Source organism: Ursus maritimus, unplaced genomic scaffold (genome assembly GCF_017311325.1).
Source record: "Ursus maritimus isolate PB19 unplaced genomic scaffold, ASM1731132v1 scaffold_2, whole genome shotgun sequence".
NCBI classification, from domain to species: Eukaryota; Metazoa; Chordata; class Mammalia; order Carnivora; family Ursidae; genus Ursus; species Ursus maritimus.
Window position 1 is genome coordinate 78,195,039 of NW_024424452.1, and position 16,364 is coordinate 78,211,402.

The following is a 16,364-nucleotide window of genomic DNA, read 5'->3' on the forward strand; positions in this document are numbered from 1 at the left end:
AATCAGCATTTAATTGTTTCACATTCCTGTTGTTTGGGTTATGTATATTCTTGTCTCTGTTTGCCAGTGACATTTTGGATAAGTTGAAATGAGCCTTTTAAGTTCAGACCAGTTCAAGGAAAACAAAATTCAAGAAAGCATAATACTACTAACTTTTCAGCTGTTACAAATAGAATCTTCGACATGATATGCATTATTTGGGAATCAGATTTTAGTTTGGTGTGTAAATATAGTTAGAAAGGACTCAGTAGATCTCTGTAGAGGAAACCTGAGGCTATGTTTATTGTATTTTCCTCTTCTGGCTTTTCCTCATGATCATTAATAACGATTATATGTCAAGTTTTAACACTGTGTTAAGTTTTACAGATATTATAACATTTAATCTTCAACTACACCCCTTTCAGATAGGTACTGTTATTATTCTATCCTAGAGATGAGCAAACTAAAGAAGGGTGATTAATGCCAGGTCAGTGGGTTGGTCAGTAACAAAGGTTCACTCACACTCAGCTGGGTTGGAGCCAAAGCCTATGCATTGACCCATTCTGCTCTACTCCTTTTCTTTCTTTCTTTCTTTGTTTCTTTTTTTTTCCTCAAAAGCCTTCACACCTTTGTACCTCTGTCTGTACCTTGTCCTTACAAAATTTCTCTGAGTTTTATTTCTTTTTCCTCGCCTAAATCTTTTGCTTTAGTCCTTTCCATGTCTTGTGATATCTTTTTCCTTGATCTTACAAATTTTTTTTTTTATTAAAACACCTATCTGGTAAGCACAAACTTGCCAGTTTCGTCTATAATCAAACTGAAACCCTAGGACATAGCATTTCCTTGACATTGCCTTTATTCACTATTGTTAAGTTTTTGTTGAATAGTTTCTTCAGATCTCTGTAAAATTCCTATAGAAAAAAATGTTTTTGATGAAGGAGAGTAGAGAAGGAAAGCTTCCCTGTAGGCTGTAAGGTGAGCCTCTATAAGGCAAGTTCTAGGTTTAGGTTTTTCATTTTTTATAATGTTTCACATGCAACTTGAAGGCAAGTCACTTAACTTCCTTTTGACATATTTTAATGTGTGTTTTTATAATCAGATAATACTTATTTTGAAACTACTCTGTCGTTTTTAGATTAATGTGTTTTAAGAATAGAAAGCATAACCATTATTCTCATCATTATATCGTATTCGGTGGTAATTATCCAATTTGGTTATAAGTGACAGCCAAACAGTAATGCTGTAGTCTATTACTGGAGGTTCTATTTTCTGAGAGCCGTTTCTAAAGTTACGTAGTGTTGGAAGTCTTTATAACCCACCAGTGTATGAAACCTGGACTGAAATCCTGGCCTGCAAAAGCTGTTTGGCCCTAGGTAAGGTCTCAAGTCCTCAGTTTGCTCATCAGTAAAACCCAGAGACTTGTACCCTCTTAATAGGCTGGATTTGAGGACTAAACAAGATAATGTCGTCTGTGTGCTCAGCATGGCTGCTGGCACATAGAAAACATTCAGAATGTGGTAGCTCTGGTTTCATTGTGGCTGCCATATTTGTTGCCATCACAGTTTAAAGATCACTAATTCCAGTTTAAGAAAGTTACATTTTATAACAGAATTAATCCATTGAATTTAAGAGTTTCCTAAAATGGCATTTTTTTTTCATATCTGTTTAAACTTAGATTTTGGCTTAAATTCAGATGTTTTTAAATATAGAAAACTTCCATAATTTCTGAAAGCTCATTTTCCAGGAATATTATTCATGAAGACATTTGAGATTAAGGATAAACTAGCAAGCAGTTGTTGGGATGATTCTGAGACTGACTTACCTCCTTACCTGATGCCTATGCTTAAACATTTTTCTTTTGTCAGGTTGGCAGTAGTAGAGACGGATTGTTCAGGAATGTTTTGCCATTTGTCTTTACATTTTAGTTTTCTTCACTTTCTGAAATGGAATTTAAAGTATTTTGTTACATACATGTTACCTGGAAGAAACAAAGATTAACCAACAGGTTCCTTGTACATATAGCACTGATTTATGAGTTTAGAAATAAATGAAGTTGTTGCTTTAAAGGACTTTTCTCTGTCTCTCTCCACCCCGGAAGCTAATCATTAGATATGAAAAAGATATAAGTGTGTGGTAAATAAAGGAGGTTAAGATGTGGGGAATTTGCTAGTATAACGTGTTCAGGTTGGTCCATCACAACGCATAGGAGTTTGTGTTACTGAGGTGATGTGATATTCAGATGTGTAGACTCCAACAGTTGCTCTTCTCCCTGAACAAAACTTTTTGGATTAAGAAGAATAGGTAGAAAGTGGCATACTCTACAACAAAATATATAGACTTTGAGGAAAACGAAATGACTAGAAGAGAAAAAAAAAAACAAAAAACAGATTCCCTTTCCAGTGTTTCTTGTAAATGAATTTTATCCAGTGTTAGTTTTGCTCTATAATTTAAAATATTCATAACCTTGCTTAATAGTATAAATGGTTGTATTTTACAATATTAAAAGTGATGTGATTGAGTCTTCTTTATTCATGTTCTGTTTAATTTTTTTTTAGAATGAACACGTACTTTTATAATCAGAAAAAAATTGTTTTATTAAAAAGAACACTGAGGGGCACCTGGGTGGCTCAGTTGGTTAAGTGTCTGCCTCTGGCTCAGGTCATGATCCAGGGGTCCTGGGATTGAGCCCCATGTTGGACTCCCTGCTTAGCAGGGAGTCTGCTTCTCCCTCTCCCTCTGCCCCTCCCACTGCTTGTGTGCTCTCTCTCTCGTGCTCTCTCTCTCAAATGAATAAATAAAAATCTTTAAGAAGAATGTTGGAAAAAAAGAATGCTATTTTAAAAATATTTTGAGGTGCACTAGGGTTAAACATCAGACTCTTGATTTTAGCTCAGGTTATGAGATTGAGCCCCATGTCAGGCTCCACACTCAGCATGGAGTCTGCTTGAGAGTCTTCCTCTTCCTCTGTCCCTTCTCCTACTCTGTGTGTACTCTCTCTCTCTCTCAAATAAATAAATAAATTAAAAAAAATATTTTGACATTTCATGAAACAGTTTTTGTTGATTCTACAAGTAACATTCTCCAATTATGTCTCAATATTATTTTCTTTTGAAGATAGTCTATATAGTTTCCTTTTTTTTTTTAAGTTTTTAATTCCAGCTTGTTCACGTATAGTATTATATTAGTTTCAGGTGTACAGTTTAGTGATTCAACAATTCCATACATCATCCAGTGCTCATCGCAGGTATACTCCTTAATCCCCATCATGTACTTAACCCAGTCCCCTCCCCCCTCTTCTCTGTAACCATCAGTTCTCTATAATTAAGAGTCTATTTCTTGATTTGTCTCTCTCATTTTCCCCCTTTGCTCATTTGTTTTGTTTCTTAAAGTCTATGTATGAGTGAGATTATATGGTATTTGTCTTTCTCTTACTTATTTTGCTTAGTGTTACACTCTAGCTTCAGTCATGTTGCAAATGACAAGATTTCATTCTTTTTTTATGGCTGAATAATATTTATCTTCTTTATCCATTGATTGATCAGTAGACAATGGTGCTGCTTCCATATCTTGGCTATTGTAAATAATGCTGCTATAAACATAGGGGTGCATGTATCCTCTTGAATTAGTGTTTTTGCATTCTTTGGGTAAATACCCAGTAGTGCAATTGCTGGATCATAAGGTAGTTCTATTTTTAACTTTTTGAGGAACCTTCATACTGTTTTCCACAGTGACTGTACCATTTTGCATTCTCACCAACAGTGCAAGGTTTCTTTTTCTCCGCATCCTCACCAATGTCTGTTGTTTTTTGTGTTCTTGATTTTAGCCTTTCTGACAGGTGTGAGGTGATAGCTCATTGTAGTATTCCCCTGATGGTAAGCGATGATGAACATCTTCTCAAGTGTCTGTTGGCCATCTGGATGTCTTCTTCGGAGAAATATCTGTTCATGTTATCTGCCCGTTTTCAACTGGATTATGTGTTTTTTGGGTGTTGTATTAATTCTTTATATATTTTGGATACCAACCCTTTATCAGATGTCATTTGCAAATACCTTCTTCCTTTCCAGGTTGTCTTTTAGTTTTGTTCATTGTTTCCTTTGCTGTGTCTTTTAGTTTTGTCGATTGTTTCCATTTTGATGTAGTTCCAATAATTTGTTTTTGCTTTTATTTCTCTTTCCTTGGGGACCTAGCTAGAAAAAAGTTGCTACGTCCAGTGTCAGAGACGTTACTACGTTACTACCTGTGTTTTCTTCTAGGATTTTTATGGTTTCAGGTGTCATATTTAGGTTTTTAATCCATTTTGAATAAACATTTGTGTGTGGTGTAAGAAAGTGGTCCAGTTTCATTCTTTTTCTAGTTGCCGTCCAGTTTTCCCAGCACCATTTTTTGAAGAGACTGTCTTTTTCCCATTGGATATTCTTTCCTGCTTTATTGAAGATTAATTGACCATATAGTTGTGGGTTCATTTCTGGGTTTCCTATTCTGTGATGTTGATCTGTGTCTATTTTTGTGCCCATACTGTACTGTTTTGATTACCACAGTTTTGTAATGTAACTAGAAGTCCAGAATTGTGATACCTCCAGCTTTGCTTTTTTTTCTCAAGATTGCTTTGGCTATTCAGGGTCTTTTGTGTTTCCATACAAATTTTAGAATTGTTTGTTCTAGTTCTGTGAAAAATGCTCTTGGTATTTTGATAGGGATTGCATTAAATGCAAAGATTTCTTTGGGTAGTGTAGACATTTTAATAACATTTGTTTTTCTAATCCATGAGCGTGGAATGTCTTTCCATTTCTTTAAGATAGTTCATATAGTTTTCTGATTTCTGTAATATTTACTTCAGAGAGAAAATTTTCTGAGAAATTTGATGCAATATTAGATATTCTTAAGTTATTTTTGCTTCCACACAGTGAATACAAATGTATCTTTGAATGCAATGCAGACTAATGCAACGAATGCATTGCAGCAAGAAATGACCAGTGCACTTGTCTGAGGTTATACCAGACGTAAATAGTTGTTCATATATAAACTCTGTAAAATACAACTGTAAAATATTTACTTTACTTATGTTCCTTAGAGATATCTAGTTTCAAGTTTAAAATAGATAGTGTTAGATTGTACATTTTATACTAATAGCCTCTTCATAGTTATTTTGTTTACTCTTTCAGGAATTTTATATTTAAAAATACTGAATTGGTAAAATTGATATTGTGAATGATAGATTTGGGGAAGATTAAAAGAATTTCTGAAAAAGAGGTAAAAAATCCTGAAAATCCTTGTTTAATGTTTTAATATATTTAAATCTAATTTAAGTTAAATTATATTTGGATTTTTCTTATATTTATCTTATATTTATTATTTTGGCAAGGAAAGGATGATTCAAATTTTGGTTTTTGGAATTGTTTGAAGTTACCAATTTTAAAATAGATCATAGTTTCTTGTTTGTAAGAAAATAATTTCTGTATAATGTATACCTAGGTTTAAATGTAATTTGTATTGAAATTAGAAATTACAGTGAGATAGACATTTGATTTTTTTCTCTTTTCAAATAGATTTTGATGCCATCCCAAGGATTAGTTTTCTCTTACTCCCTTCTCTTGCCCCAAGGCAATTTTAAAAAAAATGTATGACATCTCCAAGATCTTAAAACTTGACTGGATTTCTAGGTATTTTTATTTGGAAAGAAATCTGGAAAAGTGCATTTTGAAGATTTGTATTTACGATGTCATGTTACTAAAAGGGTCTTGTGATAGCTTCTGTTATTTCAGTCATCAATTTCATGTATCAGCCCTTTTTCTAAATGTGATTTAACTCTTAAAATTGAACAGACTTGGAATTTATTAGAGGACTATATTGGGATTTACTTTTATAAATTTTGAAGTCCAGGACATCCGTTGGTAGCATAGGGATAAATAAAGATGTGTGTGTGTGTGTGTGTGTGTGTGTGTGTGTGTGTGTGTGTGTGTTGGGGGTGGGGGGGAACGGGCAGGGGGTTGTTTTAATGCTTTTACCACATTACAAACTTAGGGGAAAAAATCCTGGCATTTTCGATGTGCAGTCATTGTAGTGTGTTTAGTTACTTTTGCAATAATTAAAGGTACATATCTTCTATAGAAAACATATTAGGATTTGAAGTGACGTTCTTGAGCAAGATTACTGTGATGTCTCAGTTTGGAATATTACTATGGGATATAGTCAAATGATTCAGTGTATCACGAGGAAAATGGAGACAAGTATGTGCCTCTCCTATCAAGTCTGAGGATTAAGAAATTATTAGAAAAGACTTCAAGTTAAAATTTGAAAAAAACTTAAAATGCTTTTTAAACATGCGTAATGCCCTTGACATTACGAATTAGATGTATTCTGAAAGCTTCTATGAGTAAGCACTGTCCCATTTCACATATAGAAATCTGAGATAAGATTTGTAAGTGACCCTAACAAGATCATATAGCTAGACAGAGATACTATTGAGCAAATGTCTTGTGTAGCAATAGTTTTGTCTGTGATAAGGCTCTTGAATAACGTATTTATGGATGGCTGGTGGTCGAATGACCTGACCCTTCTTCCTAGAGTAGAAAATGAAGACTTATTTAGTTGATACAGGAAAAATTCTATGTGAAATTTTAACTTATGAAGTAGGAACGATTACCTCAACTGTATGTTATGGATGAGATTTTGAGATCATGGAAAATGTTAATAAGATGTATTAGCACTTCTCATTGTTTTGATATTTCTTAAAACAATCTCTAGTCCATAGAGGGTAATGAAAATTTACATCTTTTAAAAACACAACAGTCATCTGCTAAATATATTAAGAGATATATAGGCTGAATTGAATAGTATTAGCTGTGTATTTAAAACACTGCAATGATGAAGAACTGTCAAAATCACATGTCTTTGTGTAAAGCTACCTTTGAAAAGTAAGCATGTCATAGCTATGCACTTTATATTCTGAATGTTCTTTGTAACGTATTTGCGGTATGGTTGAAGTCATCGTAGGATGGGATTTTCTGAAGCATTATGATGGAAAAGGTTTTGATATTTCTGGCTGTAGTGCTTTATATATGTTTTGTGTTTAGTATATAAAATAATACTCAGGAAATCAGAGATCAGTCTGAATCAGTGATGTTTTATTTTATTTTTAAAGATTTATTTATTTGAGAGAGAGAGCAAGTGGGAGGGGTGGAGGGAGAGGGAGAGAGAATCTCAACCAGACTTTTCACTGAGCGTGGAGCCCAATGCGTGGCTCCTTCCCATGACCCTGAGATCACAGCGTGAGCCAAAAACAAGAGTTGGATGCTTAACTGACCCACCCAGGCATCCCATGAATCAGTGACATTTTAAATAAAACCCTTCTATATGATTCAGTTTTATTTCAGTGAAATAATATGGTTACAGAAAAATTAAAGGAACTCAATTTAGGCTAACACAGGATTGTCTTATAAATGTCCTTAGATGAAACATTTCCTTAGTTTCTAGTATATGCAGCAATTGAAGTAATTAAATTCAACTGAGTTATTTGGAAAGTTTATTTTCTTACAAATTAAAAATTTCTGTGATTGTGACTACTTGATTTATAGTACTAATTAAAATGGCTTACAAGGTGAGCCATTGCATAATACAAATTACTGAAATCTTAATTTGCATTCTATATTGACAAATTAGGACAGTAAATATTTATTGTCCAATCGTGTTTTATGTGCAGAGTATAAATTGTGGTTTGTAATACTCCTGGATGTTTTTAGGTCGAAAGAATAACTTACTGAATTGTGGGAAACAGGCAAGAGGGCAGATCATCTAATTTCCTGGATTTGAGGGACAGTTTGCAGAAAAGTCTTAGGAACAGTACAATAGTTTGAGGAATTAGAGGGACTGGTGCATTTAAAAAGATGAACTGACCTAAATATGTTTAGATTCTGAAGTCTCAGAGGATACCTTGGGGTATCTGAGAGGATTTTAAAGTAAAAGGAAGGGCAGTGTTCAATATTCAACACAATACAAAAACATTGTGGGGAAACTTGGAGATGCAGTATATTACAAAGAAAATGTTCTTTTATATGGGTTAAATCTGATTAGAGTAATTAGTTTAGGTGGAAACTATAAGCTTTGAGACTAGGACAAAAACATTAACATGGGTAGATACAGCTTGAGGGATTGCACACGGGACACATTCTATCAACTCAAGCATCACCCTAGACCACTACTTCTTAGATTTGTTTTTTCTAATATTTGTCACCTAATTATAGGTGGATCTCTCTTTAAAATGGCTGTCTTTATGACAGATGGGTTTTAACTTGTCTATCAATCAAGCTAATCATATGATGTGGACCTGATACTTATTTGTTCTTTATTTATTAGGTTGTTACTATCTGTGAGGGACTATACTAAATTCTATGCAAGATAATGAGATTTATAAGTAAAACAGATTTTCAGTTCTCCAAGAGCATATAGACTATTAGGAGATATATGGACTACATTTAGATAACTATAGTATAAGATAGAAGTTGACAAATTAAAGCCCACTGCCTACTATTGTTAATAAAGTTTTATTGAAACGTAGCTGTGCCCATTCATTTATATGTTGCCTGTGACTGCTTTTGTACCACAATGGCAAGGTTAAGTTTTTGTGACAGAGATTTTATGTCTTACAAAACCTAAAATATTTACTATTTGACCCTTTCAGAAAAAAATTTCCTGACCTCTGGTTTAAGATGTTATAAATACTTTTTATATGGTATGCGCGTAGTAATAGCATGTTGTACTTTTATAATTGCTAAGGATCTCATAAGGATGATTGCTAGTTTCAACCTGATTCATCCAGACATCAGGAAAATTTCTAACATGTGGATAAAATGCTAGATCCAACTAATGGTATTTTAAACTAATCTATCAGAGTTTTGGTTTTTCTCAAGTTTAGTCAGATGGGCTAGAAAATGAATGAATGATCTTGACATTTATATTGAAGGTACACTTTGGTTCATTAGAATAAAAGCAAACACTTAATATATGCTTTTTATGCATTAGGTACTGTTCCAAGTCACTGGGGTGTAGGAGAGCCATTATTTGAACCTATATGGTCTAGCTGAACCCTCAATAACTTATTTGTCATATTTTTTCTGTAAAAAAATGAATATTATTCAGCCATAAAAGAGAATGAAATCTTGCCATTGGCAATAACATGGAAGGATCTAGAGGGTGTAATGCTAAGTGACATAAATCAGAGAAAGACAGATACCATATGATTTCAGTCATGTGGAATTTAAGAAAAAAACAAATGAGCAAAGAGGAAACAGAGACAAACCAAGAAACAGACTCTTAACTACAGAGAATAAACTGGTGGTTACAAGGGAAATTGGTGAGGGGGATTAAAGAGTACACTTAATCATGATGAGCACTGAGTAATGAACAGAATTGTTGAATCACTGTATTGCAAACCTAAAACTAATACAAGACTGTATGTTGGGGCACCTGGGTAGCACAGTTGGTTGAGCCTCTAACTCTTGCTTTTGGCACAAGTTGTGATCTCAGGGTCGTGGGATTGAGCGCCGTGTTCAGTACGGAGCCTTGGGTTTCTCTCTCTCCCTCTGCCCTTCCTCTCCTGCTTGCATGTGCTTTCTCTTAATCTTAATAAATAAATAAATCTTAAAAAAAAAAAAACCTCTGTGTTAGCTATACTGAAATTAAAATTAAAAACTTAATAAAAAATACCAAAAAAACCCCAAAACCCAAACAAATGAATAAAGAAAAAAGGAGACAGACAAAAAAACAGACTCTTAAAAATAGAGAACAAACTGGTGGTTTGGCCAGAAAGGAGGTGGGTGGGGGGGGATGGTGACAGCCAAAGGGGAGAAAGAGCACACTTAGCATGTGATGAGCACTGAGTAATGTTTAAAATTTTTGAATTACTATACAGTACACCTGAAACTAACAACACTGTATGTTAATTATAGTGGAATTAAAAATAAATAATTTTTTTTAAATGAATAGGATAATTTCACATAAAGCTGAATAATAAACAACAGCAAATTGTCAGGTTTCCATTAGTTTTATTTTAAGTGAAAGCTTTCCAGAGGATCATTGGGTCTTTCTGCCTTTTTCAGAAGAGCCGATGGACTGCAGGGTCCTATTCTTACAGAGCTAATTTGAGTCTTAGGGTATTGTCTGTACTTCTTCCTATATTCAGCAACTTGCCTTTCCATAATAAGCACCTTTTAATATCAGACAACTCGATAAAAGCTTGAGTTGTAACAAATCACTCTAAACTTATCTCTAAATTCTGCCTCTTAGTTCTCATCCCTTTTATGTAACTGATTTCCCCTTTTCATCTTCAATCAAGGTTTATTTTAGTTGTTTTTAATTTTTTTTTTAAAGATTTTATTTATTTATGTGACAGAGACACAGCCAGCGAGAGAGGGAACACAGGCAGGGGGAGTGGGAGAGGAAGAAGCAGGCTCCCAGCGGAGGAGCCCGACGTGGGACTCGATCCCGGAACACCGGGATCACGCCCTGAGCCGAAGGCAGACGCTTAACGACTGCGCCACCCAGGCGCCCCTAGTTGTTTTTAATTTTTAAACTCATCTTCTTAAGGAAATATAGGGAATATATAAAAGGACACTATGGATTAGAACTTTTTCTATGAAAAGGATTTTTTTAAGATCAATGTGTTTTTTTTAAATTTTTACTTATTTATTTATTTTAGAGAGAAAAAGAGAGAGTAAGGGGAGGAGCAGAGGGAGAGGGACAGACAGACTCCCCACTGAGCTAGGAGCCCGACAGGGCTGGATCCCGTGACCCTGAGGTCATGACCTGAGCCGAAATCAAGAGTCGGCCACTGAAATGACTGAGCCGTCCAGGCACAGCCCTCTGTAAAGGGTTTTTAATGTATTTATTTATTTATATCTTAAGCATTATTCCAAGTTATTGCATACTCTTTACAAGCATCTTTATAAATGAAACTTTGTATTTGGTATTATTTTCCTACAGTTTGTAAGAAAGAGAAATACTGAGTCAAACTGTGTGAAGATATTTTACGATGATTTGCATATATTGCCAGTTGCTTTTCAAAGGGAGTGAGCCGGTTTTTCTTCACACCAGTAACTCTCAAACTCGGTTGTTTCACTACAGACTTGCCAGCAGCAGTTCTACATTAACAAGTAAACTAAGGTCATTAATTTTTCACCTTATTGCCTCCTAGCCCCTATTAGACGTTGCTTTGTTAATGTGGTTTTTTTATGGTATTTTTCTTCTCCGCCTAAAAAAAAAAAGTAACTAGGTTGGGTCTGCTCAGCCACATTTAAACCAAAGTGCCCAAATTCTTCATTTCAAATTCTTTGAGCGCAGATCCTCTTCTCACTTTTCTTAGCTTACCATGTACTTTGTGCTTCTGCTTTGTTAAGACAAAACCCTGAATTCTGTGAATGCTGTTCTCCCATTGTTGGTGCTATTTTCAGCATTGCCTGTTTCTTTGTATATTGTGGGTGCTACGTGACCACATATATAGTGGAATTTGAGAAAGATTCAGAACATTTTTTCCATTGTACTCTTCATCCTCTATCAGTAATAACCCTACTGGCCTTTCACTGTAGGGGAGGATCTTTTTATAAGTGGAGACTTTCGAACCCTGCACCGTTGGAATGAATGTATGTGGACATCAAGACTTCAGCTATTAAGGGCTGAGAACCCCAGGCCTAGTTTTGATACTGAGGATATCCCTACAAAACCATGGGTGTAGTTCCCACAGTAATGATCTCAGCTGTGGTAAGCAATTGAGTGGCTTTACCACTTCAGAGAAGTCATACTTGGTGTGGATGTCTGAGAGCAGGGGATGCTTGTAAGTCTTTCCTCCTCATTGTGTCTTTTACATCTGTTTCCTCAGAGTGTTTTATATATAGTGATTATTTATTTGTTGAGCTGAGTGTAAAGTACTCTCTATATAGTAAGTCATGTATTTTTTTAGTGGAATTGAATGAAATTGGCCAGATTAACTGTATTTTTGGATGTCTCCTCTTTTCCCGCCCAACTCAGTTGTGTGGTTGGACTGAAGATTACTTCAAAATCTTTTTCCTCTCTGCCTTTCTATGAGAGTGTAAATGGGGAAGCTATGGAAAAGAGTATAAGAGTTGAAAGATTATTTAATACAGGTATCATTTAATATAGGTATCCACTCTAATTTAATTTTTCCTTCCACAGTCTGCATTCAGTAGACTTACAGGCCTTGAATATGTGTTTTTAAAGAGGGCGAATGCATTTTGAGGTAGCTTTGGATTTGGGGTAACTTTTATTTATATTCAGCTGAAATGAATGTCTCTCTGATTTCTTCCCATCATGATTATATAGAAAGAATTAGAGGCACCTTGGTGGCTCAGTCAGTTAAGTGTCTGCCTTCGGCTTGGGTCATAGTCCTGGAGACCTGGGATCAAGCCCGGGTTGGGCTCCCTGCTCAGTGGGGAGTCTGCTTCTACCTCTCCCTTTGCCCCTCCCCCCCCACTTGTACTCGTGCACATGCACACACACTCTCTTTCAAATAAATAAATAAAAATCTTTTTTTAAAAAAGAAAGATTTAAATTTTCTAGTTTCCTCGAGAACCTTCTGTATCTATTAGTAGAACCGTTGTTTCTTAGAAAAGTCTTCTCTTACTCTTGAACCATTTGCTACTCGTAAAATACTGTTTTGAAGCTCATCACCAGCTTTTCCCTGAATGTGTTCTCATATATCCTTCTCTAAATGGTGCTCAGAGCTGAATATAATGTTCTGTATGTGATATGACCGTTAGCAAAAGAGAATGGGGTTATCATTCTTCTTTCATTTATATAACATACTGCTATTTATTCAGCACAGAAACAAATTAGGTACCTTTGGTAGTTATATTTCATCACTTAACATATTGAGTTTATTTTTAATAAAACCTTAAGTCTTTTTCGCACCTGCTTAATTATATGTTCCTTCTTCCTACATGTACACTAGTTTGTGGGGTTTTTTAAGCACAATTTTATCTTTATCTCCTTTAAATTTTATCTTGTTAAGAGTTGGCTCAGTTGTTCCAGACTCTTTAAAAGCTTCATTGTATCTTCCAATATATTCATTAAACTTTTGCCATCTGCAAATGTGATGAACATTTTTAATGTGTAACTCCAGATAATTAATGTTTAAAAATCAAACACTCTCAAACTATATTGGTCATGGGTCCCCAAAACTACTCCCAGGTTTGGTGATTTGTCAGAAGGACTCATAAGTTTTATTACAGCAAAAGGATACAAAGTAAAACTAACAGAGGGGAACAGACAGAAGCATTTGTGAGTTTTCTCCCAGTGGAGTCATGGCACATACTTCATTCCTCCAGTGAGTTGTGACAACATGTACTAATTATTGCACATCAGTGAAGCTCATTAGAGATTCAGTGCTCTAGGATTTTATTGGAGACTGGTCATGTAGGCACCCTCGGCCTTGTGCCAACCAAAATTTCAGACTTCCAGAAAGAAGGCAGATATTTAGCATAAAACATATTCTTTGCACAAACAGTCCAGGCATGGTCATTTAGGGAAAATTTTATATCATGGTGGGAAACTATTTATCAGCCACATTCCCAGAAGCCAACCAAGGGCCAGGGCAGTTCCGTGGATAAGCAGTATCAGGCCTGCTATATTAACTCTTTTCTATACATTGTGTTATGTTGACATTTGCTAGAATATATGTATAGTGTAAGTTTTTTAGGATCTTGGTGGAATACAGTTTCTTAGAGTATATACCAGAGGGAGTTATTCAGTGCTTTTCATACTCATAGAACTAACTTTGAACATAGAACTTTCTGATGAGGTTAGACTTGTTATTTTTACAGCAGTAGACCTTTCATCTGAAATACTTTACCACTTATGATGATTTCTTCTAAACAACAGTTTCAGTTATATAAGAATATTTAACATTTGTCTCTTCTTTTTCCTCTTGATTACTAATTGTGAAATATTTACGAATTTTGTAGATTCCAGACTTCCAAATGGCTAAATTATAAAGGTGCTATACAACTTATAGAACCCAATTTTACTCTAATTTTTATATTCATTTTAACGTTGTTTATGATTGTGTAAGGTTGAGAAGAGAATTAGTAATAACAACAACAAATCACAATTTGGAAAAGAAACAACTAAATCTTCATAATTTAAATTTCATGACTTATGATATCCTATTTAAGTTGATGCAAAAAGATAACTGTTTATTTTAGAACACCAGGGCAGAAACCTTTTTTCACTGTGTGAGAAGTACTTGATTTGATGTGATACAAATAGATAATTTTGGACTTGTCTAAAAAATGTGTTTTTTCTAAGCTTATACTATATATTGAATTATACATTCTTAAAAGGCCAAGAAAGAACTGTGTAAGTCCTTCTGCTTATCCATTTAGCAAATCAAATATAATTTAATATTTGATTATTTGATACCATGTGCTATAAGAAATTTGATCATTTGCATTCCGAAACTACATATAAAATATAGAAAGATTTTAATACATATATCTTTAACATTTGGAATATATTTTTCAGGGGATTTTTAAGAATGCCTTTCAGTGGAGATTTTTAAGAAGATGAAAGATAATGACCTTTGCAGTTTTTATTTAAGTGCAGTTCTGCCCAAGGACAAATGAATGATTGGATGACATTTAAAAATGATCCTTAGAGACATACAATTTTTTGATGCTCTCCCCATCCCTAATTTATTGTTCTCTTTGAATATTTCCACAGAAAGCTCATCCATTCTCAGGGATTGAACTACCATCCTTTTACTAATGATCTGAAATGGAGCTCTTTAAATCTGGCCTTGTACCTTCTTCAGTCAAACGTATCTAGCCTTCCTATTCTGGATTTCTCAAAAAAACTGAAACCCAAAGAGTTACATGGGGAATTCATTATTGCCAACTTCAACTGACCATTTTTGTTTTGTTTTCTTATTAATTTCACTCGTACCAGTATGTTCCTGGATTTCCAGCTGGCCACTCCGTGTATTTAACTAATGTTCATTTTTAGAAATTTTTTTTAAGTTATATCTTTAAATTTTAATTTAATAAATGCTCATTGAAAAAGACTACCAGGACCTTTTTTCTTCTCCTTCTCTTCTCATTTCATTCAAAATCCAGTTTGTACTGATTCTTTTTTTTTTGGTACTGATTCTCTCTGTTGCCTTTTAAGATACCTTTTCTGAGTAACACTTTGATCACTTGTTTCAGTCTTCATGTATAGTTTTATCATATTCTTTTAAAAAATATTTATTTATTTAAATAATCTCTACACCCAGCATGGGGCTCGAACTCATGACCCTGAGATCAAGAGTTGCTTGCTCTTCCAGCTGAGCCAGCTAGGCACCTGTAGTTTTATTATATTCCTAATGTACTTTGAGTCATAGGGTTTTAGGTTAGCTGATAATTTATGGACACAGCCTTTACCCTTAAGAATCCTTTCATAACTAGTAAGGTGGCCTCTTCAGTGGTTACACAGCTCTGTGACTTAGAAGATTCTTCCTAACTGTGAATCCAATTCTTCTTTGTTGAAATGTCCGCCATTTTGATCCTATGTCATCTCTCAGGAGAAAAACAGAAATAAATTGTCTTCCTTTTTGACACGACTCTTCTGATATTTGAAAATTGCTTTTATATCTTCCTTCTTTTCCCAGATTAAGCATCTTTATTTCCCCACATTTTGCTCATTTGGTTCATTCAGTAAATATTTATTGAGCACCTCTTAGGTACAAATCACTATTTGAAATACTTAGAATATGGTGGTAAATATGAATGGTTAGCTCTATTTTCTCATAAGGCTTATGTCAAAATAGATGTAAACAAAAAGTATTTCAAATTTAGACAGTGACAAGTAAAAAATAAGATAATTCTGAATTTTAATAAATGCCACGAAGAAAATTAAATGGTTATGGGATAGAGAGGGCATGGAGATGGAAGGCTACTTCTCCATTTACTTTGGTTTTCAAATGTCCCATCATCTTGGTTGGTCCACTACAGCAACATGCTTGGGCTTTGGCACTTTTCAAATCCCTATCACGATGGACTTCTGACCTCTTAATGTTCTCTCTGTAGATAGGAAGGTAGAGGCTTCTTAATTATAGGTGAGATGGAGCTCTTTGGACTATGATGTCAGTAAGGCCACTATTAAAAAGGAAGACACAAAATTGGGTAATTGACGTAAACATAGTATTCTCTGGCTTAGTCTGAGCTTGCATAGTACAATGAGACTCGCAGTTGCTGTGTCTAGACAGTGTGCTTCCATTAGTGCCATCTCAGATAGGCTTACCTGTTTGAACAGCAGTTTTACCCTCACTTTGTAATGAACTTTTTCAAGCCTGTTGTTTTTGAACTATTTTTCAACCAGACCTTTTCTATTCTGAACTTGGA

At 34.6% G+C, this 16,364-nt stretch overlaps 1 protein-coding gene across 3 annotated transcripts in view; it reads left to right on the forward strand.

The window, feature by feature from the left end:
* Positions 1-16,364, forward strand: part of RABGAP1L (RAB GTPase activating protein 1 like) — a 713,371-nt gene that overhangs the window by 263,634 nt on the left and 433,373 nt on the right. The window lies entirely within an intron of this gene.